Genomic DNA, 26,627 nt, shown 5'->3' with positions numbered 1-26,627 from the left:
GGATATCAGCATTATCCAACCCTAACCCCGCCTATTTAAAATTATTTTTAATCCAGTCCCAATACGATTGGATTAGGAAATTACGCCTCCCTTCTTCCCCCGAGTGATCAGTGGTTTTCAATCTGATCGATTACTCACTTAGTTGTCCTCTTCACCTGGAACTTGGCGGGTTTTGGTTTGGGCTGAGAAATATCCATGCAGTAATCGGCGCTGGGTTTGTAGGCAGGAGCAAGTGAACCGGGCGCAGGCCGCGTCGACCGGTTTCTCCGCCCATCAATCATACAAGAGCACAAGCAGGGTCTTGACATTGGTGTTTACAGCACGTAGTGCACGTCGCTGTTTGAATGGAGATCAGTAGATCTGCAAGCGGCCCGAGGGAAAATGGCAGCCGTGTTGAGTCTTGCCCACTTACTTTTAAGATCAGAATCTAGAGTTTTGAGAATTTGCGATACGAGCCCTCGGAGGTAAACTGGCGTTTCCCCTTTTTATAATCGTTATCTGGGGGAATGAATTTGAAAGGAGGGGGGCAACAATTTCGTTTTTAGTGTACATGAAATCTAATATGGCTTAATAAATGACATAAGACAGGCAAATAATTTGCATCTTGTGAATGATTACAGCATACTAAAAGGAATCAGAGGGTAGTCAGGTAATAAGTATGTGTGTGTAAGAGAATGAGATGCAGCGAATTGAGGGGGAGTAGACGTCGGTGAAAACCAAAATAAAACTGCAGCTGCTGTAAAATAACACAAAAGCACACAAAATGCCGGAACTACTCAGCAGGTCATTCTGACGAAGGGTCTTTGACCTGAAAAGTTAACTCTGTTTCTCTTCCTACAGTTGCGGGCTGAGTATTTCCAGCGTTTTCTATTTTGATAATTCTTGGGATTGCTTCCCTGAGGGCCAGCTTGGATGCAATGGGCCGAATGGTTCCAGTTTATTTATAAAGATATTGTTGCTGAATTACTTCATGGATAACTACTAATATATGACTTGTATTTTTGTAGCAAGATCCTGTGGCCCTTCTATATTTGTATAAGGACAAAGAAATTTCCCTTGAAATAAAAACAAAATATTGGAAATGCTCAGAAGGTCAGGTAGCATCTGTTGAAATAGAAATAGTTAATGTTTCAAATTGACGACCCATCATCAGAATTGGGAAAAGTTAGAAAATGAGCATCTTTAAGATGCAGCAAGTGGGGAGGGATTGAGAAAATAAAGGGAATCCCTGTGATGAATGATGCAAACAGTGCTGGTGCCAGCTGAGAGAGGGTACTGAAGGCTTAATTGCAGATAATCTGTCTGGAGGAGACGTAAATAGAAGAAGATAAACGAGGAGAGAATAAATAAACAGGAGATGACAGTTGCTAGTATTGGAAGTTGAAGAGAATGCTGCAAGTTCTCTTTAAGCAGATCAGGCAGCATCTGTGATTGGTGGTGTTTTGCAAAGTGTTCATCCAATCTGCATTTAGCTTCTCCAATGCAGAGAAGACCAAGTTGTAAGCTAAAATTCACCTGGAAGGAGTTTTTGGGTCCCCATTTAGTGGAGGAGGTAAAAGCATAGGTGTTGCATCTCCTGCTGGAAGATGCCATTAAAAAAAAGAATAAGTGTTGATGGAACAGTGAACTAGGGAGTTGTGGAGAGAATGATTCCTTTGGAATGCTGAAAAGGGTGGGGAAGGTGTGTCTGGTTTAGAGAAATTAAAGCTTTTACTGGCCTGCCCTTAAAATGTTTAACTTTCACCTGCCACCACAAAACACTAATTTTTGTATGCCTCATCTCCTTGATAATGTTAATCATGAATTGTTAGTTTACAATGCAAGAATTTTTACTGTAAACTTTTTGAACATGTGCACTCATCCAAATAAGAACTGCCTATTGATTGTTGTTACTAGGCTTTAATCAGTTGGATTTAGGGATGGGATTAGAAATCTGGACAAAAATTGAGGATTTAAGATTGCATTTAATTTGGTTCTCTTGTTGCACTTTACAGACTTGATTTGGAATTTTTTTGCTCTTGTGTATGATGTTAAAACTTTTAAAATCAATATTCCCACTCTAATTGGGGTAAGGGGCTGAAGTATGTAGTATAGGGAACATGAGACAATCGATATTAGAACTTAAGTTGTTACATTAGTCTAATGATAAATGGAGAGACTGGGCTGGTCGAAGTTCTAGGTTGTTGACCATCAATGCCTTGAATGAAGTTTTGGATACAGTGGTGTAGCTGGTAGAATTGCATTCTCATAGCTACAGTGACCCAAGTTCAGTCTTGACCTCTGATGTCTGTGTGAAGTTTGCACATTCTCCCTCTGACCATATGGGTTTCCTCTCACGTCCCAGAGATGTGCAGGTTAGTAGATTAATTGGCTGTTGAAAATTGCCCCCAGGTTATAGGTGAGTTGTAAAATCTGGGGGGAGTTGATGTGAATAAAGGGAGAATAAAAACAAATGGGATTAGCGTAAAGGGGTGCGTGATGGTCGGCATAGACTCCATGGATCGAAGGGCCTGTTTGTGTGCTATATGACTCTGTGACAAAGATATTGCTTCCCAAGCTTCATTTTGTACTCAGACGTCCTCTGACTCCAAGTATAAATTCCCTCCTTTATCCTTGAGTGGTCCTACCCTCTCCCTAGTCACTCTCTTGTTTTTAATGTAGTAAAAAAAATGCCTTGGGATTCTCTTTAATCCTACTTGCCGAGGATGTTTCATGACTGTGGCCGAAGTGCCTGTTCCTGTGCTGTACTGTTCCATGTTCCATGTATGTTCTACATCTGTTTGTTTTACAGATGGAAATGATTACATGTTACCCTGGAGACTCGTGGCCTTGACTCTGCATTGAAAGCAGTTGACTTGGAGAGGAAGTTGGTTAAAAGCTAAAAATATTAGAAAATTATTGTTGGAGAAAGTATATAGGAACATTTATTTATACATGAAATCTCGTTGTCTGTATCCTAGCCAAGTTCCAATAACCTATCAACCCTGTACTCTCTGACATTGGCTCCTTATGTGGCAATGCCTCAGTTATAAACCTTACACGGCCTGCCCCCTTTCTGTCTCTGCAACCCTTTCCAGCTCTATCATCTTCCAATTGTGACCTCTTGCATATCCCTGTTTTAATTGTTCCACCACTGGGACCCTCGGCTATCTAAGTTCTAAACTCCCGGTGTTTACTCCTACACATCTCAGCTTCTAGCTCTCCTCCTCCTTTAAAATTTCTATAAACACCATCGTAGACCAAGATCTGATTGTAGGTCTGTTCAAGCCTTTCTAATATATTTCAGTGTCAAATATTGTTTGGTAATGCACCACGAAGAGCAACGCAGGTGGGATCATAAAAATCCAAATTTTTGCTATGCACTGGCACTGAACCATTGAGATGGATGCAGTTGGTCAATTATACTTGCTTTTGATCACGACCCTTGTCAGGTGAAATACCAACGGTGTTGCGTTGCCTGCTAACACATGCCATCCAAGCTCATCAAAAAAATACGGCCACTTGGGTAAGCTGCTTGACAGCTACCTGCTCCCACAACATGGATCATCACCTTTCAGCAGTCAAGGATATAAAATTAAAGAATTTTATAAAGAAACACGTATCACTCAGTTACTTCATCGCCAGAAATATTCTTGTACAGGTCCAAATGTTGCATGTCATTTTGAAACCTTAGCTTTAAATTTTGATTGTCTCCTCTTTGTTCACAGTCAGCCAACACTCTGAAAATTGTTTGAATCTGCCACTTTAGTTCAGTGAGTGCGCAAGAACTTGGCTACAGATGGGCTATTTTGGACACTGGAACATGGATAAACTATCAATGAAAAATATTTAGTGATGGCTGCTCTGACTAAGCACGTTAATGTGAGAATCTTTATTCTTCGTCACGTGTACATTGTGTATTAAGTAAACAGATAAAGATCGAGTGCGGTTGAGGTGAACATAGCAATGATACCACTGCTAGTAAAGAGTAATATTGCCTTTCCAAGGAGAAAATGTTTTTTCTCTTAGTAATAACGTTGAGGAATTAGGGGGAAGTGCTAGGGAGGAAACCTGTAATTTGTGAAAGAGAAAAGAGTAAATCCAGGAAGATGAATGTAATATATGAGGAATTTAGAAAGTAGCTAAGTTTATTTTCTAAAAATGGGAGGATGCATTGCTAAATGTGTGCAGTTTTCTTCCTTTGGAATATTGAATTATGCTTCCTCATTGAGTTTCATTTCTCAGGACACTTAAGAATGGATTTGATACAGTTCGAGCTTGGAGGAGCTAGGTTTTGTAAGCAACAATACAAGTTGTTCAAGATGGATTTGGAACAATCAGTTTCAAGATTTAACATTGCTCCTTCAGTTACTAAACTAAAGTATTAGACAAGATTTTCCTCTGCTAGAAGAGGAAGACATCTGATGTTCTCAACAACAAAGCATGGGTGGTTGTGGTTAGGGATATGAGAGCTGCAGGATCATTGTATTCCACTTTTGCAAGAAGTGATTGACCAGGTCTGGTAAAATGAATGTAGTTGCTGAGTCACAGCCTCCTCTCTGTTTTGCTATTTGTATTTCATCAATCCTCAAACCCACAAGTTTCTAAAACACCAAATATTCCTTTTATATACTTCATCAACTTCCCATTTGTGTATGCATCACTGGGGCAGTTCATTTCTTATGCAAATTTGTCTCATGCCTAACCTCACAGTATTCACAGCATTTGTGGTGAATTTCTCCATCTTCACTCACACATCTGCTTTCCTTTGTAGGAAGAAGACAGTGAAAAATGCTTGAAGGGGAAAAGGATGGGAGATGGCCTTCCATAAATTGTCCACTGATAGGTGCAGAGGAGGAGGCTGTGGAAAAGTAGCATCTCTGCATACCTGATAAATCCAAGGTGGTGAGACTGTTCAATGGTGACTGAATTGAATAAGATCCTTGGCACATGTGTTGACTTTATTTAATGAATGACTGAAGTGTGAAAAGCCTCTGGCAAGACTGTTACTTTGGCAGACTAATTCGTATCCATTTCTTCTACTTCCGAGTGCATTCATGCATAAAGCAACAGTCTGTGAATATGACTGATAGCAGTTTCTCAGCAAAGTTTGTTCATTATGAAGGTGCACTGTCACAGGAGTAGCCAGGCACCAGCATAAAAACACAATCTTTGACAACTCTAGTTTGATAGTTGGGCTTCTCCCTCAATGGTTTACAAGTGAGCACAAGCAGAAATTGGTAGTGGGAACCATCATTGAGTGTTTGTATTAATAGGTACACTCTTCAAATTATGCTCAACTAGATAAAGGTGTTGAATCCTAGATGCTGTTGTTACAAGGGAGAATGATTGAAGGGCAGCAGCAAATTTCTAAGGTTCTAAACATGCTGTAAACACTTTCCAAACTAGCAGAGGGGAGAGAAGAGACCAGTATTTAGTGGATTGTCATTATGGTTGTAGGAGAATGTTTTGCCATTGAAAATGTGGATTCTCCGTGGAGTTTTGCACGAGTCCATGTCAGTCATGCAGAAGATATCTCCTGCTGTAAAAAGGATGCAGAGACCGTATTCATTTTCTTACAGTGCATAACTGATGTGTACCAAGTAACTGGAGTGACATGGTGCTGCTCTGAGAAAGGAATAATCATGAAGGAAGTAGGGAAGTGGAAACTTGCCCGTTACTCCCTGAGGCAGTAGCCAAAGTGCTCCCAAAAGTCAAATCTGCCTTTCCATAGTACAGCTGGAGTAGTCCTTGGTGGAACCCTTGGGCTCGAAAATGCAATGGACATGGGTTAAAAGCACCTCAGCAATTAGTGGCAGGTGAACATTATCTCCGCTAAGACCACAGGGATTAACAATATAGAGATAGTAGGAAGTGGAGTAGAAAGCAATACTATTTCACCAAGAGTATACACAAGTGTTTTGGACAAGATGTAGCACTGTGAAGCTTCCTTACAGTTCTGTAACAACACATAAACTGAATGAGGTGCAACCTTTCCTCATGTTACCCATAGTTGCATCCTGAGTACCAATTTGACCTTTCACTTGTCTCATGATAAATATCAGTGTATGACATGACCCAATGGAGGATATGTAAATTGATGTATGCCTGACTGAAGGACTCTTAATGCTTTGAGGGAGTGACAGTGAAAGATTTAATTTATTTCCTCAGTTTCATGAATTGACTAAATCTTGCAAAAAAAAATTCCCTCTTCAACTGTGTATCTAAATATCTAAATGACTCTTTTTCCACTATCGTTTCAAGTGAACTCTGGATCATAAAAACTAATTTAAATGAAAACTAATAAAAAAGTTGAACTTCTCTTGGATTTCCTTTTGCCAATCATCTGATACTAGTATTAATAAAGTTATATAAATACACAGTTAGTGCAGTTCTATAAATTTGTTCAGTTAATTGGATAGCTAATGTTGTAAATTTTCAGAAGGATCTGGTACTATGTGGACACAGGAATGATGCAGCAGAATTACATTGACCTGGTTAATGGGTTTATGCTTGTATCACCAGACTCATTCCTTATTTTATCTAATAACGATGACTCTGAAAATAAATCACACTGATAAAGCTGGGGTAGGCTATTTGCTCATTGAACTTCAATAAGATCATGGCTGATTATTCTATCCTAAGATAAGGTATCTTTATTAGTCACATGTACATTCAAACACACAGTGAAATGCACCTTTTGCGTAGAGTGTTCTGAGGGCAGCCCACAAGTGTCGCCACACTTCCAGCGCCAACATAGCATGCCCACAACTTCCTAACCCCTACATCTTTGGAACGTGGGAGGAAACCGGAGCACCAAGAGGAAACCCACGCAGGCAGGGGGAGAACGTACAAATTCCTTACAGACAGCGGCTGGAATTGAACCCGGGTCGCTGGCGCTGTAATAGGATTGCGCTAACTGCTACATTACCGTGCCTGCCCACACACTACCGTGCCTGTCTTCCTATAGTATAGCAATATCCCTTGAGTACTGTTCATATTCTAAAATCATTCTAGAGTTCAGGTAAATGGTCTTGACCCGAAACATCAACTGTCCACTTCCGTCCACAGATGCTGCCTGACCCGCTGAGATCCTCCAGCAGTTTGCTCTTTGCTCCAGATTTCAGCATCTGTGGTCTCTTGTGTTTCCTTCTAAAATCAGTGTCCTTTCTTGAATATACTCAACAATTGAGCATCTGCCACACTCTTGGGTTAAGAATTCCAAAGATTTCTAACCATTTTCATGTTAGTCGTAAATAGCTAGCCCCTATTTCTGAGATTGATCTCTATTTTTAGATAGCCACAGAAATATCCATCCAGCATCTAAATCGACAAGATTCTGAAGAATTTTGTGCTTCAGTGAGACACATTCTCATTCTTCTAAATATTAAAATATTAAGATTCTTTTCTCCAATCTTTTCTCAAAGGATACATCGTCTTAACCCAGAAATCAGAGGACTGAATTGCTGTTGCAGTCTTTCCAACACAAGTATATTCTTCCTCAGGCAAGGAAACAGAAATTGTGCAGAGTGTTCTGGGTGTGATCTCACCAGGGCTGGTTACCCTAATTCTCCATACCCCTCCCTCTACAACCTTTGCTTTGGCATCTTACATTGTTCCAACAAAGCCTAACAGAAGCTCAAGGAACAGCACCTTCTGACTAGGCAGGTTACTGCCCTCAGTGTTCAATATTGAATTCAACAATTACAGATAACCAGCCTTTCCAGTTTGTGTCAGAACTGTCAGTTCTGATGAAAGGTTAATTCAGTTTTCCTCCATCTATTTATGTTGCCTGGTCTGCTGGGTTTTTCCAGCTTTTATTTCAGGTTTCCAACAACTGCATCATTTTATACCTCACCATTCCAGCAATTTTTATTTAGTCTCTCACGTCTTCATTCACCTCTTGTATCTCTGCCAGCAGATCACTTCATCCCCCTCTCTGAGCCAGGGTTAACACCACTCAAGTCATTCAGTCTCTCAGACATTCCCTTTGTTCTCTTCATTTGTCCCATTTCTCTGCTCTGTACAATACCCTTGTTTCTAAAAGAGAACACATCAACTTGAAATGTTATTACTGTTTTTCTTTCCATAGATGCTGCCTGACTGGCTGAGCAATTACAACATTTTCTGTTTTTATATCCTATAAGACTTACTTACATTTGTCCTCTAATACTTTTCTAATTAAGACCAACATATGATTGGCCCTTTCAGTTGCTTGGTGTACTTATATGTTAGCTTTTTGTTCTGATGCAAGGTCATTGGCCTTTCTGCTCAGTTGCTGTCTTACCTGTCAAGATTTTCTGCTTATGTTATTTTAGATTCCCAGCATCTGCAGTAACTTGCTTTGATTTTAACTTAGAAAGATACAAACACTTTTTTAGAGCTTGTCAGAGTAGATGCAGGGCATATTTTTTTTGTGGTGTCTAGAAACATGGATCACAGGCTCTAAAGGGCCAGCCAATTGGGGCTAAGATAAAAATTGGTAAGTTGGTTTATTATTGTCACATGTACCAAGGTACAGTGGAAAAACTTGTCTTGCAAACTATTCATAAAGATCAATACATTACAACAGTGCATTGAGGTAGTACAAGGTAAGACAATAGCAGAGTGTAGAATAAAGTGTTACAGTTACAGAGAAAGTGCAGTACAGGCAGACAATAAGGTGCAAAGCTATAATGGGGTAGATTGTGAGGTCAAGAGTCCATCATCATACTAGGGAACTGTTCAACAGTCTTGTAACAGCAGGATAGAAGTTGACTTGAGCCTGGTGGTACGTGCTTTCAGGCTTTTGTATCTTCTGCCTGATGGGAGGGGGGAGAAAAGAGAATGTCTGGGGTGGGTGGGGTCCTTGATTATGCTGGTTGCTTTACCGAGGCAGTGAGAAGTATTGACAAAGTCCATGGAGGGGAGGCTGGTTTGCATGATGTGCTGAGCTGTGTCCACAATTCTCTGCGGTTTCTTGTGTTTATAGGCAGAGCAGTTGCCATACCAAGCCGTGATACATCCGGATAGGATGCTTTCTATGGTGCATCCAGTAAAATTGGTGAGGGTCGACAGGGGCATGCCAAATTTTTTTAGCCTCCTGAGGAAGTAGAGGCACTGGTGAGCTTTCTTGGCTGTGGGGTCAACGTGGTTATACCAGTACAGGCTAGTGGTGATGTTCACTTTTAGGAACTTGAAGCTCTCAACCCTCTCGACCTCAGCACCGTTGATGTAAACAGGAGCATGTGCACCATCTCCTTCCTGAAGTCAATGACCAACTCTTTTGTCACATCGAGGGGAAAGATTGTTATTATGATACCATGTCACTAGGCTCTCTAGTCTTCACTAGGAGAGTAGTGAAATAATTGGAATTCTGTACCCAGGAGGATTGTGGTGGCTTAGTCAATGAATATATTCGAGATAGAAATTCATAGATTGTTGAATATTAAGGGATATTGGTTAGTTCAACAATGTGGTTCCATGACAGAAAATCTATGAAAGGGGATAAATGGGCTACAGCTGCAAATTTTTCCACTTACTCACTTTTCAAAAAGAGCTTGTTTTTCAATATTTCTTACCAAAATGCACACCTTCACATTTTTCCACATTATATTCCATCTTCCATGGTTTTGCCCACTAAACTTTCATATGTTCTTTTAACAGTCTCTTTGCATCCTCTTCAAAGTTCACTTTCCCACCTAGCTTTGTTAATGCATTCTGTCTCATCTGAATCATTAAAATAACTATAAATAGCTGAGGCTTAGGCCCTGATCATTGAGGTATCCTACATGTTTCAACCTGCCAAACCTAAAATGTACTTACTCTCTCTGTATGTATTAACCAATCCTCAGTTTATGCTAATATATTATCCCAATCTGCTAAGTCACAAACTTCTTGTTTGACAACTTATTGAACGAATCTTTGAAAATTCAGATTCATTACATTCACTGATTCTTCTTTATATCATCTCCCTGTTATAAAATAATACAAAAAATCACTTGCAGACAATTTATGTCTTTATTACTATGTCTCTAATACAGGGCTAATGGGCTAAATTTCTCTGCATTCCTCTTGAATAACGAGAGTTTGAATAGATAGTGTAGTAATAACTGATGACCTATCCACATGAATGAAAGCACACCACTTAACCCAACCAAGCCCACTTCACAATTTTGTTTGCTTCATGTCTTTATCAATCCATTGATTTTTTTTTTCACCACCATCTGAACAAGTAATAACATTTGCAGTGATAGAAAATACTTATCAACCTTCTCAGAAGAGTCCTAGAACAACATCTTAAACTTAGGCACTATAAAAACAGAAAATATTGGATGTACTCCAGCAGATTAGATAGTGAACAATGAAGGGGAAATAGAGTTAACTTTTCTGGTCCACGGCATTTCATCAGAATTTTCATCATCATTTGATATTAGCACTTCACCGCTACAAAGCAGTCTGAGGCATTTCATGGAGCACTGTCAAAAAAAAGTGCCACTCCCTGACCTTCATTGAACATGGGCAAAACTATGATATGTACTCTGTGTATCAATATATTGGAAAACATTCAGTATTATTTTGATGATACAATTTGTGGCCAGTTTTACAGTACTATTCTTATCTTTCTTAATTGTTTAAGGCAGAAACAATCAAGAGGAAATGATTAAAGATCGTCTCTGTAAATATTCAGGCTCCAATCTTTATCGCTATGTACGTGAAGTATATTATGGATTTCTCACTCTTTAATCTGTAGTTTGTCAAGGATTATGCCAACATTATTGAACTTCTAAAAAGTCTTCAACACTTGATTTCAAAAATATGCTATTTCACTTGTTTTACAAGTATACTAAAATAAAACCTTCTTGATCTGGGAAAGAAGTATGTAATGTCGGGACAAGTTTAACATCTAGGATGTCATTGAATGATGGGTCCAACGTAATAGCATGCCTCTTTAATGAGGTAAGATTTAAGAATTGGGAAAGAAAATAATGATTAAGGGAGCAGGATGAATTAGCAGCCAAGGACATTTAGCAATAATAATAGAGAGGGAGGCAAAACGTTAGACTAAAGAAGAGAAAAAAAAGGGAAAATCAGCAAAATGTTGAATTTAAGTATTTATAAAACACGCAGCAATTTATAGGAATGGAATCATGGAAGAAGAATTATTTTTGTCTATGTCACACTTTTTTAAAAATAGCTGTACCAATTTAGTCCCATCTTCAGCTTTTCCTCTCTAACTGTACAAAGTATTTCACTTCAAATTCATGTGCAATGTTTTTTGCAAAGTTCTGTGGAATTTGATTCCACTCTTAGTTTGTTCCAGATAATTTCTCCTCACTTTGCCATTTATATCCAAGACTTATGGTTACCAGCTCACTTGCCTGAAACTAAACTATTCCTTTCTGCAGTAAAACTCGGACAATCTGGGCTATTCAGAACTTTGGTGCCGCACTAGCAGATTTTCTAGACCATTGGATGTTATTCCTGTTAATCCTCCGGGTGCTCCGACTTCTTTCCACATTCTGAAGATATACAGGTTACGTCGGAGCTGTGGGCATGCTATGTTGGTGCCGGAAGAGTGGCGACACTTGCGGGCTTCCCCCAGCACATTCTCAGTAATGCAAAAAGACGCATTTCACTGTGTGTTTCGATGTACATGTGACTAATAAATAAATATCTTATCTTAATACTTCAACACATTCTTAATTCACTATTTTTTTTTAGATATTACGCAGTGGAATAATAAATTTTCCAGTGAACCCAGGAAGTTTAAAAGGAGTGTGAGAAACAAGGCCCCAGAAAGTTTCGAGGAAGTGTCTAGAATGGAACCAGGTGAGTTTCAAGGGAGCATGGGAACTGGGGCTCCAGTGTGTGAAAGGGTGCACAGGAACAGGGCCCCACTATGTTAATGGAAGCATAGGAATCAGCACCTGGGGAACCAGACGCTGAACCATTGGGTTTTTTGAATAGTCAGATGGCAGATTATTGAAGCTTTACTGTACATGGTCTATCAAAATTCATCATGGTTCTGAATATTCTTCCCTTAACCTTGTCTGCTGTAAGGAGAGCAATCCTAGCTTCTCTAATCTCTCCATGTAACTAATGCCATTCATTCCTTATATCATCCTTCTAAACCTTCTTGGTATGCTCTCCAAAACTGTTTGTGTGTTGTAACCAAAATAAGACTACAGTTTTCATTTTTCCTTGGGTTGCTTTGCATTACAGAAACAACATTTCTCGTTTTAAAGGTAGTTGCACTGTGAAATAGCAGCCCCAACTTTCCATGGTAAGTTTAATTGCAGCAACCTTATGAAGCTCAGGTTAAGGGTAAGCTGAAATTTTATTGGGTTAAGAGTGGAATGGCACAAATCGGATAGTGGTTAGACTGGTGACTGTAAATTCAGAATGCCTCTTCCTTGCCTGAAATCGCTGGATGATTTATAATGCAAATAATGGCAAGGACACCATTATTTTGGCCATGAAATCTGATCTATTGTATGAACAGATGTCTCTTAATGGGGGTTACAAAGATTCATAAATTACTCTGGAATTGAACTGTATGAATCCAGATAACCAGTATAACATAAACTCTTGTGAGTGATATGCTCTGAAACAGCAAATTTAAGTGTGTTTTTGCAAGATCCCTGGAAAATAAATGTATCTAATCCAACCACTGTGAGCTGATGAAATTATTTGTTCTTGTGTACTACATTTACAAAATAAATAAATTTGACATTATCTCTGTGAAAGACATTTGCATTGCCTGCTACATAATGTGCTGCTTATCTTTCCTCATCTAAGCTACATGAGATTTTGATTTCCTCACTGACTTTTAAGCACAGATGTTAGCTGGATGTCGTTATGACCATTTGTCCAAGTCAGCTACTAGAATGCAGGGTTAGCTTCTGGATCTCTGATTCCAGTTGAATCCACTTCACGCAGAAGCCATTTCAAATGGCTGGAATAACACTTCAATTCCCTGACACGGTCTCCTTGTACAAGTAACTAACACACATCTTTGCCTAGATTTATACAGCATGGAAACAGCCCCTTTGGACCAACTCGTACATGCTGACAAAGTTGCTTACCAGAGCTAGTCCCAACTAACTGCTAACTGCATATTAAAGGTGGATGTTCTACCAAAACTTCTTTGTCTTCCTACATATAACCTGTACTTAAAAAGTGCTCTTTTACAAATGCCAGGTGAAGATTAATCCAGAAGAAGCTGGATTTTATGGTCAATGGAGAGCCTCCTGTGTCTCTGATCATTGGACTATGCCCACTTGAACTTTGGGGATTTCCCATTGAGATCTTCCTGGACAAAACCTGCTTTAATCTAGTGGTGAGACCTGCACTGTAGCAGGGCCTTTTACACATAAATCTTATCACAGGCAGATGAAATCGAAGAAAACAGGCCCCCCAGTAACGGAATTGCTGAGAAAGCCATGACAGCTGACCAAACTGTTCTCCTGGCTTAATCATCTGTTAAAGCTGTTATAACAGTATAGCCTAGAAATTGGATATGGATGGGAAAATATCATTAAAACATTGTACACCCATTTGTGTTGGTACAGTTCCTATCACAATATTCTGCTGATGGCATTTAAACATGTTATTGTGTTTGAAATGTTTAAAAACTTGCTTATGTGGCAAGTAATGCTCTGAAACAGTGGTCTTATTCCCATACCAAACACCTGCCAGCTGTTTATTACAGCAGCCAAACAGAACTGGTTACAGCACTCACAGGGGCCGCTCCAGCAACACCAAACACAACTGGTGTTTGTTTGTTAATGCAATGCAAAGGGGATCCTGACACCAGAGAGCATGTCCCAAGATTCTCAGGGAGATGTGGAAGTCCTGATGGAAACAGTTGAAAAAAGAGATCTGCTTGGTGTAAGAGCAGCATCCAGCTCCCACACATGATGATGTTATAGTAGCAGAAACGACCAGGTGGAATCCTCAGCTTGAGGTATTTCCAGAGCTTTGCGCAGCAGCCTGCATAGGTTGCAAGCGGTCCTTTAAATGGTGATGCTACACAATAAACAAAGCAAATAAAATGGTCTTGGTGGAAGTGACGATTGACTTGGAAAGCAAATGGAGGATGGTGGATAGTAAAACAACATGTTGCAATTAATCATACTTAGGATTTAAAGCCCTGCAAGATGGAAAGTGACATTATAAGACCTGTGACAAAAGCTATTATAACCTTATCAGCCTGAACACTAAGCAGATGGGAATCTCTAAATCTAATATACAGTGCAGTGCCAATCTCATCAGAAAACATTGTGGGGTCCATTTTGTCATTCAACAGTCTGGATTGGATACAGTTCTGCTGAAAGAAATGAGGTTGGATATCCAGGCCAATGTTTATGAATGTTGCTGGATTTGGGAAACATTCCAAAACTACTTAAATCAGGCTGTTGAAGAAATTGAAAATGACTAAAAAGTGTACAGAAAACTAAAATACATATGTAATCAAGGTCAAACAAGTAAAACAAATCCAAAAATACTGATTTATGGGTGATGCAGCTGGTAGAGCTGCTGCCTCACAGCTCCAGCATCCAGAGTTAATTGTGACCTCCTGTATTGTCTGTGTGGAATTTGCATGTTCTCCCTGTGACTGCATGGGTTTCCTTAAGGTGCTCTGGTTTCTTCTCACATTGAAAAGACGTGCGGGTTGTTGGGTTAATTAACTAATCTAAATTGCTCCTAGTGTGTAGGTCTGATGGTAGAATCTGGGGAGCAGTAATGGGAATGTGGTGAGAATAAAATTGGATTAATGTAGAATCCATGCAAATGGATGCTTGATGGTCAGAGCAGACTCGGTAGGCTGAAGGGCCTGTTCCCATGCTATATGACTCTTAGTCCCTCACAGCATTCTTCTCCCTTGCAGGTTATTCAAGCAGAACCCTGGAGGATTGCTGAAACTTTACTCTTCCATTGGGATCCCTGAAGAATCCAATGGCAGATGTAGCCAGTAACCATTGTATTTCATGTAAAGAAAAACTTCGTGCAGCATAGGTTGAAAGACAATTTTACCCTTCTAAGAATTATACATTCACCATATCATAAATTACTTCCACAGTACCACAGATTATTTTCAGCAATAAATTCATCTAATTAACAACAACAAATATAAGATTAGTAATTGATCCATGGTTCTGAAAATATTCCGAAACACAAAAGAAATTTAAATTTTTTTTATTTTCAACTAAAGTTCAATACAGGGATTTTTCCCCCCAGTTTTTCTTAGTGATTTCCTTCAACAATACATATAAAGTTTAGAACCTGATAACATTGTGCTAGGAATTGTGGATATGAGTTTGCATTCTCATGTTCTATTATTACAAGAGAACTCTTCTGCTGACTAATATTTAGAAGTAGATGTAATCCAGATTAATTACATACAGTTAGTTGCATGAATCACATTAGATTTAATGTTTAGTTGGTACAAAGGCATTCTATTAACCCCTCACATGCAATTTGATGCGTGATTAAGTAATCAATGGGTGACTACTGAATGATTTTTACTTTGATGTGTGATTATAAGTAAGTAAGTAATATTAGGCCACCATCTCTATCATGAGAATTGTAATTAAAGATCTACAGTATTTTTCTTCAAAGTTCTTGTCTAATTTGACTGATGAAATCTTAGCTGGTTGCTACTGGATAGACTACACCAAAATCTGTCCACTTTTTAAGTTGGAGTAATTGGTATTGGTATTGGTTTATTATTGTCACTTGTACCGAGATACAGTGAAAAACGTGTCTTGCATACCATTTGTACATTGAGGTAGTACAGGGTAAAAACAATAACAGAATACAGAGTAAAGTGTCACAGCTGCCGAGAAGTGCATTGTAAAGCTTACTTTGGTGCCCCTTGAATTTACAGTTTAGCTACACATCTCCCCATTCTCTCTTTTTTTGTACTAAATCAACTATTCAACTCATCTATACTCTCGGGTTTTAGGTTTTTTCTTAGTAACTGGAAGATGCAGCTTGTAAATTCTTGGCAAAGTAGCAAAAGGAAAGGAGATGAAAAAAAAACTCTCAGCATTTTGCTGTGTTCTGGAATGCATCACCAGAAAGGATGGTGAAAGAAAACTTAACAGTAACTTTTAAAAGTGAATTAGGTATATAGTTAACGGACAGAAACAAATGGAAAGTATGTAGCAAAGAGCAGAAGAATGGAACTGCTAGGTAGGTCTTTATAAGAAATATGGTACAAATATGGTGAGCCAAGTGGCCTCACTCTGGGCCTTATGATTCAATAATCCAGCAGTTCAGTTGCACCTTTTTGCTGTCTTCCAGAAAGCCCACATAGGTCAAACTGTAATAGGTTCTGTTTCTCTGCCATTTTTAAAGGAACTTACTTTTAAGGATGGCATTTTCAAGCTACCTGCTTTCCAAATTTATTTTGTGGAAAATGGATTAATGCCAAAATGTAATATGAATAATTTCTCAATAAATTTTTATGACCAAGTAACTATTTACGTTATCAGCATTCTCATGATGGTCAGCCCATCTCTCAGCTTTTCCTCATCATCTTTCACATTAACCACCCATTCTATTTTGAAGCTATTGAGATGATACAAACACAATTTTTTAGTTTTTTGTCTATAGCAACCAAAGAATCTTGCCGATATTCTCTTGAGAAGAATTGACTATGATATTGTCCATTTACTCATCTCTAAAAGTAAGATTCTTTTCAGTTTCAAACTTGGACTCCTTGATATCGGTAGGTGCCAAATTTATAGAAAACCATTTGCATGGAACCATTGAATAATGGTCTTACTCATCTATATTTTGCAAAACAAATGTTTCTTTGAGTTACATATACCTTTCTAGTGCTGAAAGATCTCTGCTTGGTAGGTAGTGAATAAAGGGAAACAACCTTGTTTCTGTAGACTCCCTTGGGATTGCACATAGCATGTTTGATACACTTCATCCAGTATAGGAGCATAGGAATGCCTCTCAACCATAAGATTTTAACACAACCATGAACTATGTAGCTCTATATTGTGAGTTTTAATCCTAGAACTGTTAATTTACAAGGAGCTATTGAGGATCGGCAAAAATGTTTCAACATTTTGTATCAATACAGAAAGATCACAAGGAATACATTTCCCCTACCTCCTAAACTATTTCTCAGATTGTATTGCAGCCTAGATTTTTGTGGTTTCTATGAAAAATAAATCAACTTGCTGAACCAGAATTGTTGCCACATGTTCTGGCTTGCTCTATAACACTCAATAGCATTTGTCCAGATTTATTTTAAAAAAATAGGTTGATTATGCTTTGATGACATTAGTGTTTTTCAATAAAATGAAAGCATCCAAGAGAAAGAAAATATGAATTTATGAAGTAATGCAAGGAAAGTAGCTGGGAAAAGGATATTTAAATACATGTAGTCAGAAAAATCTACCAATAAGAAAGAGACACCTCAAAATGTTTTGAAAAAATGTTTGAAGGCAACTTTGTTTTCTCAGCAAGAAGTATCTAGTTTGTAACATCATGAAGATATTAGCATTGTATAATTTCACAACATGCTTAATCTTTCCAATGAAGTTTTCATTTTGTACTTTTGTTAACAATATTACTTAAAGACTTAAGTCTATTTAAAATATAGAGTCAGAGAGTATTCTCTCCATAATTGTTAATCTTTTTTGGTACAAGATTCTTTATTCTAATGTCTAAAACATATCACTTTGATTTTCCCAGGTAATTGTGCACCAATTAAAGCATGTATTTTGTTAGACTATAATGGAAATTAAGCATTTTGCCAAGTGTTTTTGAATGCATTAAAATAAAGACATATGGATGTGTGAAGGAAGAAGTGATAATCGATGATACGCATGACCATGCTCCGTGAGAAATTAAGCTAGGAAGAAATATATAGAGATACAGAATTGAATCCTAAAATGTGACTATTGTCCATGACTGAGAATGCACAAATCATTGTAATTACAAATTAGCTTATTTACACAGCTGTGGACCTTATTTAACTGCCTTCAGTAGTGGACAAAAATTATGAAAGAAAGTACTTAAAACTGTATTTGATCTGGTGTTGTATTGCAAGGTCAGCTCCCTATAATAAGTATTTGACTCACTAATGTTCAGCGCATGATGTACAAGATAAGTGGATGGATTGTCAAGTATAGTGTGATCTTAAAGGATGAGAAATTAGCCTTAAACATTACTGCAGCTAAAAGGGGAGATGGCTGGAAGTTGTCAAACTGGGATAGCAGTCTTATTGATACTGTTTAGTTGGAGGTAGATTTCTCAACTGTGTATTGAATTTGGAAGCAGATGAGGAAGAAATTTGCTTGCAGAGTTAATTTTTCAAGGTTCATGGTTTAAATCTGAAATAATGATTTCACTGTAAATTTGGTACATCGTCACCAAGGTCCTAAAGGATTGGAGAGTAGCCAATGTTGTTCATTGTTTAAGAAGGGCATTAGGAATAATCTAGCATATTGTAGGCTGGTGAACCTTATATCACGTTCTTAGGGATAGGATCTACCCACATCTGGAAAAGCATTGACATTCAGCATGGATCTGTGTGGGGGACAAGATGAATCTGATTGATGAGTGGATGTTGTATACATGGATTTCAATAAAGCTTTCGACAAGGCGTCTCATGGTAGGCTGATCTAGAAGATTAAGGCACATGGGATCCACAATGACTTGGTAGATTGGATTCAAAATTGGCTTGGCCATAGAAGACAGAGATGAGTGTGGAGGTGTGTAATTCCGACTGGAGGCCTGTGGCTAGTGGTGTTCTGCAGGGAACAGTGCATGGGCCTCTGTTGTGATATATGATTTGGACAAAAATGTAGGTGGGCTGATAAGTAATTTTGTAAATGACACAACAATTGGTGGAGTTGTGGATTGTGAGGAAGGCTGTCACAGGATACAGCAGGATATAGATCAGTTGGAACTATGGACAGAGAAATGGTAGCTGGACTTGAAACCAGACAAGTGTGAGCTGTTGCGCTTTGGGAGGGCAAATGTAAGAAGAAAGTATACAGTAAACGGCAGAGCCCTTTGGAGTATTGATGTACAGAGGGATCTTGGTCCATAGTTCCCTGAAAATGGCAACACAAGTAGATAGAGTGGCAAAGAAGGCATATGGCATTCTCGCCTTCACCTGTTGGACCACTGAGTATAAAAGTTGGGAAGTCATGTTGTGGCTACATGAAACGTCGGTTAGGCCACATTTGGAGTATTGTGTGCTGTTCTGGTCACTGCATTACAGGAAGGATGTGGAGGCTTTGGAGAGGGTGCAGAAGAGGTTGTCCAGGATGTTGCCTGAATTAGGGAGTATTAACTATAAGAAGTTGGACAAACTTAGATTGCTTTCTCTGGAGCAACAGAAGCTGAGGGGGAACCAACCTGATAGAAGTATATAAAATTATGGGAGGCTTAGATAGGTAGTGTCTTTTTCCCATGGTGTAAAAGTCAAATATAAGACGGCATAGCTTTAAGGTGAGAGGAAGAAAGTTTAAAGGTGATTTATGAGGCAAGTTTTTTTTATATACAGAGAGTGGTAGGTGCCTGGAATGCACTGCCAGAGGAAGTGGTTGAAGCAGATATGATAGCAATGTTTAAGAGGCATTTAGACAGGAACGTGAACAGACAGTAAATTGAGGGATAGAGACCAAGTGCAGGCAGATTGGATTAATTTAAATTAGCATCATGGTTGGCACAGACACTGTGGGCTGAAAGGCCCGTTCCTGTGCTGTACTGTTCTATGTTCAAGGGAGAACATGCTCTTATTCCAAGGTAATTTGTACTGTAGGGCCCATTTAAACATCAAATGTTTAAATGCTACAACCAAGGATGATCCTGATGTAAATAATGTGAAATACTTTCTATACCAGCATTAATTTTCACCACAAATCTTCTGACAACCATAGAGAAACATAAACATACCTTGTTTTCAAAATTTCCTTTACATTTGAAATCTTTTGGAACGGTAGATCCTTCCACAGATGGGGCAGGGGTGGCTGACAGGGCAGGTGGGTGGATAGTTGGTGAGGTGATGCATTCCTTCTGCCGCTTACACAGGTCCTCCGCGTGATCCTAAAGAATGCTCCTCTTCACAATGAACGTCCTTCGGCTCCAGATTTCCAGGAGCTGGTGGGGTTCTTGCATTTCTTCAAAGAGCCTCTGAGCAAATCTTTTCCTCTGTCCCCCTTGGAAATGTCTTCCCAAGACAAAGCTCAGAATAGAGTGTCTGATCGGGTGTCTGGCTTTGGGTATGTGAACAATATGGCCTGCCCACCACAGCTGACTGAGTGTAGCTAGGGCTTCACTACCCTGAAGTACTGAAGTACTCTCTCTGTTGCAGCCACAGTATAGTAGCATAAAGACCGCCATAGAAATGGAGAGGGAAGCGGCTTCCCAGTGGGATTGGAGACCTCAGTTTTGGTTACTTAAAGTGATGCAAAGTCACTGTGTTGTATAGGATGTGAGGTGCCAGCAATTAGAGCATCTTGCATACAGATCCCTAATGCAGAGATACTGCAAGCACAATCTGTGATGCATGTGGGGAAGAGCTTAACACATGGAAATGATTGTGGTACAGTTTGTGGCCAAAACATCAGTGCTACAGTGGGGAAGCTTTAATTCATGCATGGATTTTGAATTGCTGCACTTTTTACTCACTGTTGGACTCTGAATTAAAAGTTAAGGTTGTAGGTTGTGATTTCTAGATCAACATTCTATTGGAATGGCATAAATGAGTGCCATGTGCATCAATGACATCATCACGTGAGCGAATGATGCCAGAGAAATGACAGACTCACTCAGCAAATCACAACTGCAAGTGGCCAGAACAATTTCATGACAGGCAGGACTTCAACTGGAAATGGTGCAAACAGATGAAAATTAGTAAAACTGATTCCATGTGTGCTGCAATTTTTTGGCATGTTCATTTTCTGTGTTGTTCCATTAGAGGAAGTACTGAATAAAGCTGAACATAATGAAAGCAAAATCAAGGTGTCCTGATGTGCTTACTTGTACAATGTTCACAATTGATGCCAGGAAGCACTTCTTCACAATAAGTATCTCCAAAGAAGCTACAGAGGATAGGTCAATTGAAATTCTCAAAACTGAGGCTGATAGATTATTATTATGCAAAAATACATCTGGAGTTAAGAAATGGAACAGCCATAAGCTAACTGAAGGTGGAAGGCTGGAGTAGCTGTTCCAAAGATTGAGATTGGCTGCTTAATCTCTTGGCAAAGAAATGATGGGAAGAAACCCTAAGAGAAAAATATATCTATATGAAATCGGAAATGGATACTTTATATGTTCTGCTTTCAGATGTTCATCAATTGAGCTCGGAAGCAGTTTGCCACACACCAAAGATACTTGAGTTGAAGCTTCTGTTTATAGATTAACTGTGAATGTCTACCTTTAATATCTCAGGGTAGATCCCCTACCCCAGCAAACTTCAGACAGCAGGCCGGAAGAATAACTGATAACACATGCCCCAACTATCATTGGCATCAGAAGATGGTAAGTCAATGGATGTTTCCTGATCTCTTCAGCAACATGGAGAAACACTCATCCTACCCCCATAAAAAATAAAAGTATTTATCTTTGACCTTCCCTTTGGCTGATTATAGATTGATAATGACTTGTACAAAAATGGCAATCAGGGCCCTTTAGTTTCTGATCTGCAATTTAAATGAACCAGTGGTCTGACTTGAGCAGTCTAGGAAGTGCTAATATATTGATGGGAAGAATGGAGCAGCAAATGTTTTCCCCACCATTTATAAGGTGCATGGTTCTGTTTCTGCATCTAGTCTTCTGTATTCGAGCATGCTGGGCTTGCTCAAATGCTTGATTGAAGCTTTCAAGATATTAAGGGTACCTCATGGAGTTACTAGGAAGAAATTCTTTCTGGTGGTTATTTCTAGAACTAGAAGGAATAGCCTAAAAGTTAAAAATCAGGAAAGACTATTAGCACACAATAGAATGGAAGTGCACAACTATATTACTTTTTGAAGCATTGGTAATTCCATAATATCTTCCATATATTCCACGTTGTAGCTTTATACTCCGTTGAGACTTTTATATGTATTAACATAATTCCCTACTACTGAAGGTGGAAACAAGTATTAAGAACAATCAGAGGTTTTAGATACATTTTCCCTCTCCTGTGTTTCTGCAGCTCCCTGATAATCCTTTGTATTGGTTTTTGATCCTTTTAAATTTCTTCTACTTCTCTTATCAGTTATCCTCTGATCCCTACCTACCCGAGGTAGCTGACAAAATTATCAAAGTTTCAAACTCCTAAACTTATCACATCTGGAAAGCTGCTGAAGCATCTTTAACATATAATATGAAAACTAACTCCACTGTGCAATAATTCCCTGTGCCATTATCTGTTACAGAGACAAATATCCTTCCTGTAGTCTCGACACTATGTGCCAGGCGTCAACTGACCCCGTTAAATAAACCTGGCCAGCTGGTCATTCATCCCGTTGCTGTTTATATTTTATTGTGTGTAAGCCTGCTAGGTTACCCTCAGGACAGTTGTCACAGGACATTGTAGTTATAGACTGTGGAACACTTAAGGCACTTCTGAGAGGTAAAGTGCTGTATAAAATACTTTATTTTATAGCCGTTCATTGGTCACTTTCCCCCGTGTAGTCTCAGATAAATGGGAGAAATTTGTCTTTGACCCTAACACTAAACACTTTTAAGAACATTGGCTGTCAGTTATTCACATCTCTGCACTGTCCATTGACTTCATTGGAAACCAAATGTGCTGATAAGCATGTGTTTTGTGCTGCCAATTGCTGACAACTTTTTCACTTAATTGCGTGTATGTTTTACTGATTTTTAAATCCACGTTCAATGCTAACTTTTATTTATTTGATGACAGGCATTTTATATTTCCTCAGTTTCCCTTATTACAACTTTAGATAGAATATTTCTATATTCATCTGTTTATCAACTTTCGGTTTCCAACACAGCAAACAACATATAGAATTACTATAAATCTATTTGCACTGTAATGCGCATCACACCATTCCAAATCTAATTAAAGTCGTAGCTAATTGCTGTTCAACAAAAAAGGTTAAAGATAATTGTGGTTATGAATCAGAATTGGACAGCTTCAGTTGCCTTACTTGGTTTTGAACACAAGTCCCTTGGAATCACTTTCTAAAACTTTAACCATGTGCTTTACCATGTCAGAACTACAGATGTATAAATGACAAGCAAATTTAATATTTTACTCCTGAAAGAAAACCTTCTAGAATATTATTCTTATTTTGAATTATACAAAATGTTTATGTTTTAAGTTAAAATTTGGTATAGTTCTGTTACAGAAAGTAAGCCGAATCTCCGGGTAAAATTTTCCCTGTTTATAGGTTAAGATTTTGAAATAAACACTGAAAATATTGTAAACACACATGCTGTCAGACACATCTTTGGAAAGGGAAGCAGCATTAATGTTTGAGTTGGATGATGTTTTATCAAAATTGGGAAAACTTAGCAATTTCTTTTATGCCAAGAAGGCAAGGAGAGGAGGAAATGTACATAATAGGGTGGAAACCAGGAGAGCTGGAGTGACTGAAGTGACTAAAAGAGATGATCGTCTATGGTAAAGGAGGGTGATAACAGACCAAATAAGGGAACAAGAGGTCTGTCGGGAGTGGGTGTAAATGTGGGAAGCAGAAGAATTATCTGTAATTCCCAGAGGAAAACTTTGAAGGCTGGAAAGCTGAAATAAAATGCTGAATATTGAAATCACAGTTTAGTTTGAAGACTTTAATGTGCTTTGATAGAAGATGAGGTGCTGTCCCTTCAGTTTTATTGGAACAGTCTGAGAAAACAGAGGTCAGAGTGGGATGGAAAATTAAAGTGGTACCGACATGATCGGAAGATTAATGTCACACTTGTAGAGATTTTAATTTTGTTTACATGTAGAGATTTTAATTTTGTTTACATGATTTTGGACTATAGATAAACTGTGTACAGAGTTATCTGTTTTAAATCCTAATGTTACTTATAAAATCCCAATCAGAGAACTTTATAACAATTTATAATTTATGTCTTTAAAGTTATATTTAATGGCTTCATTTTGAGCCTGGAAAGGATGTCAAGCACTTAAAGTGGATATAATTTTGAGTTATTTAAAATCGTTCTGCATGATGACTAAGTTAGATTATTCAAGAGGAGGGAAAAAAAGGTCTATAGTGAAGAAGGCATCAAACAGTGTTTCAGAGAGGAATAATTTTTCTTTTACATAATTGCATCAGGTACTTTGTGGCTTCTTATTTATACCGTAGTAAATGTTGCCACCTGCAAGTGAATTTTGAAATAAGGCTATAATTGCTTCACATAATGCCCAGTTTTTCATTCCAAATTCAACTCATAGCAAATTCACTAATCCCCTGGGCTTACTCTTTTCAAATTTTATTTTGGATGGTAAGGGTGTGCTGCACATTGTGTCACTTATTGTCTATCCTTACTTCATTTGAGAACATTATCATAGGCTTCTTGAACCGCTGGAGCTCATGTATTGAAGATGCTTGTATAATGCTACTAGGGGAGGGCTATCCAAGTCTTTCAGTGAGTGAAGATAAAGGAACAATGACATATCAAGATGGTGTGCATTTTGTGGTAATGGTATTTCCAAGCAGCCACTGGCATGGTATTTCCAGTCACTGGAGATACAGGCTTGCAAACTGCTGCAAAGAATCATGTTTATTATTAACTATATCCCATTAAATACCAATGTCCACAATCAAAGGTTGATTTCCCTGTATCGGCAGCCACAGAGGATCTCCTTGGTGTAGAGAATATCAAAAAATCAAATGGATTAGAATACTGTCTTGCATAGGAATTGGCAGGATTTCCTTGGTATTAATTTGTCAAACTAGGCTATGATTTATGATATTGTCTCTCAGGAAAGAAGCTGTGCTTAATCTGTTGTATATTTGAGTCCGTTGTTGCACTGTGTGGGTGACTGAAAACCTGCTGAAGTGGACTAGCAGATAGCTTTTGTAAGCAATTGCTATTAAGCTTAAAGTAGGAGGAAAAAAGTGGTTGGACTGACTGACAATGTCCCAGGCACAGTTTTGGGATAAAATTGAAGTAATCTCTGTTTACAACCTCCTCATTAATATTAGGGAGAAGCTGTTCAAGCTGAAAGGATCCTACAGCAGATTAGTCAGCCTGACATTGTTGCAGTCATAGAATTGTCAGCCAAAAAGCAAGGCTTTTTGTCATCAGTCCTGGTTATGATCTTTACCACTAGCGACATGGTAAGCAATTGATTGGGAGTAGCCCTGGGTCATAGAATCATAGAGAAATACAACACGGAAACAGGCCCTTCAACCCACCAGCCATTCATTTACACTCATTTTACATCAATCCCATTTTTATTCTCCCACATTCTCATTAACTCCCACCCAGGTTCTACCACTCACCTATGTACTAGGGGCAATTTACAGTGACTAATTAACCTATCAACCAGCACATCTTTGGAATGTGGGAGGAAACCAGAGCACCCAGAGGAAATCCATGCAGTCACAGGAAGGATATGCAAACTCCCCACAGACAAAACCGGAGGTCAGGATTGAACCTCGGCCTCTGGCACTGTGAGGCAGCAGCTCTACCAGCTGTGCCACTGCACTGTCCACATTGGTGTCAATGTTGACTCCAGGACTAAATATTGCAGGGCAAAGCAACCTCTAGTGCATCAGAATCTGGTCACTACCCCTGTCCTTCTTTTTGACTCAGATGATGAATTCGTATACCTCTTTGTTGAAAACCTTGGAGGAAGTTCTGAAGGAAACAAGAGCATAGAAAGCACCAAATTCAATGTCAAACAACTTGTGTAATTCAATTCTACCTCTACTAGTGAGTCATGAAGAGAGTTGCTGAACAGGATGCGAGGGTACCAAAGCACACAATTAATCTAGCTCCACCTCGATACCCTTCCTTAATTGTGTCCTATCTCAGCTGAACTGCTGCTGTACAGTATCTCTCATCCATCCCTTGGTACCTACAGAATGGAGAATTCAAACTCCTCCTCTCCAACCTCCCATCTTCTGTCACTCATAACCTTAAGTTTATCCAGAACACTGCTGCACTTATTCTAACTTGCAGTCCCTCACCCAATACTCATGTGCTCATTGATGTGCATTGTCTTCCATTTGAATTTTGAAAGACTCATACTTGTTTACAAATCTGTTAGTGGCCTTGCTCTTTCTCTAATTTTGCCCATTTATATACCACTGATTTTAATTGCACCATAATTGGCAGTGTACCATCAGCTTCTTTGGCCTTAAACTATGGAATTCTCTCCCTAATTTTCTTTGCCTCATTACCTCCCTTTCTTCCTTTGAGATAATTCTTAAAATCTCTCTCTTTGCCCAAGCTTTCAGAAATTGCTTGGTACCTCTTTATGTGCCAAAGCTTCAGAATTTATTTGACAGTACACCTGCAAAATACCTGGGGTATGTTACTGCTTGTAATGACAAGTTGTTGATGTAGATTACCCACACCAAACTACTTATTGCAGACTTGTCCTAGTGAAGACAAAGGCTCATCTCTGAGGTAGCTTCCGTCACATTGGGTGGAACTATTACATGGCACAGACTGAGAATAAATCTAGCATTCCAAACATATGCATCTATATG

General features: G+C 38.7%; 1 protein-coding gene and 1 long non-coding RNA gene across 5 annotated transcripts in view; one reads left to right on the top strand and one right to left on the bottom strand.

The window, feature by feature from the left end:
• The window catches only part of LOC127578797 (zinc finger protein 704-like), a 97,265-nt gene extending 96,879 nt beyond the window's left edge, over window positions 1–386 (bottom strand). For 2 of the 4 annotated variants that reach the window (XM_052031255.1, XM_052031254.1), the window contains exon 1: window positions 139–386. The gene's annotated coding sequence lies outside the window, so the exon portion shown is untranslated. The remainder of the gene's footprint in view (window positions 1–138) is intronic. The other 2 variants (XM_052031257.1, XM_052031256.1) reach the window with 2 other exon arrangements.
• On the top strand, window positions 332–14,996 carry LOC127578798 (uncharacterized). Its single transcript, XR_007957579.1, has 5 exons — window positions 332–464; window positions 3,708–3,861; window positions 4,754–4,881; window positions 11,683–11,790; window positions 14,852–14,996. It is a non-coding gene; the product is annotated as an uncharacterized LOC127578798 (long non-coding RNA).
• Window positions 14,997–26,627: the final 11,631 nt, after the last annotated feature.

The sequence above is a fragment of the Pristis pectinata genome, chromosome 16 (assembly GCF_009764475.1).
Source record: "Pristis pectinata isolate sPriPec2 chromosome 16, sPriPec2.1.pri, whole genome shotgun sequence".
NCBI classification, from domain to species: domain Eukaryota; kingdom Metazoa; phylum Chordata; class Chondrichthyes; order Rhinopristiformes; family Pristidae; genus Pristis; species Pristis pectinata.
This window is presented reverse-complemented; position numbering and strand designations above follow the sequence as displayed.